This window comes from Penaeus monodon, chromosome 20, assembly GCF_015228065.2.
Source record: "Penaeus monodon isolate SGIC_2016 chromosome 20, NSTDA_Pmon_1, whole genome shotgun sequence".
Lineage (NCBI taxonomy): Eukaryota > Metazoa > Arthropoda > Malacostraca > Decapoda > Penaeidae > Penaeus > Penaeus monodon.
Window position 1 is genome coordinate 39,780,619 of NC_051405.1, and position 661 is coordinate 39,781,279.

General features: G+C 38.0%; 1 long non-coding RNA gene across 1 annotated transcript in view; it reads right to left on the bottom strand.

Annotated features, from left to right (window-relative positions):
• LOC119585812 overlaps positions 1 to 529 on the bottom strand; it is a 2,961-nt gene extending 2,432 nt beyond the window's left edge. The window contains exon 1 of the long non-coding RNA XR_005229906.1: positions 156 to 529. This is a non-coding gene — a long non-coding RNA (uncharacterized LOC119585812). The remainder of the gene's footprint in view (positions 1 to 155) is intronic.
• Between the last annotated feature and the right edge of the window lie 132 nt (positions 530 to 661).

Consider the following 661-nt stretch of genomic DNA (forward strand, 5'->3'; position numbering starts at 1 on the left):
AGCTTTTTCCAACGTTTTTATTTCCATTTATTAATTCTTTTATGTCTTTACCAAGAGAATTACCAAGGGCACTCTAATTCTTCAACGAAAACGACCCTTATAGCATCGATATCCTTTCCTATAAGGTCACACACGAAAGGCCACAAACAGATTACCTTTTTTGAGAACAGCAAAGCAGGAAGCTCCAATAAATCTTATTTCGGTCTGATTTCAAGTGGTTCTCGATGAGCTCTTCTTTCCGTGCCAGCGAGTAAAAAAAAAATCAACTTGTGGTTCGGAGTGCCACGCGGGGAGTGCCATGTGGGGCCAATATTAGGCTCTTTTCTGCAGGTGAGGCGTGTGGAGTGTCGAGTAAGCAAGTCGACAACTTATCCTGTAATCTACATTCCATTAGCAAAATTTCGGTGCAAAAAAAAGGGTCGGAGAGTAAGAAAAAAAGGAACATTTAGTTTCTTTGAAAGCATCGCAAGGGATTTCCGGTCTTCTTATCTTAGGGTATAGGGTCCAATATACGATTTGAATATTCATGAGGCTTCATTTGTCCTTTGCTCATTACTGAAGGATTTACAAATGAAACAAGTTCGTAATGAGAAACTAAGAAATATATAAATGATAATATTATGGTTATAACCATGATTATCACGATTATTAGGACAGTTTG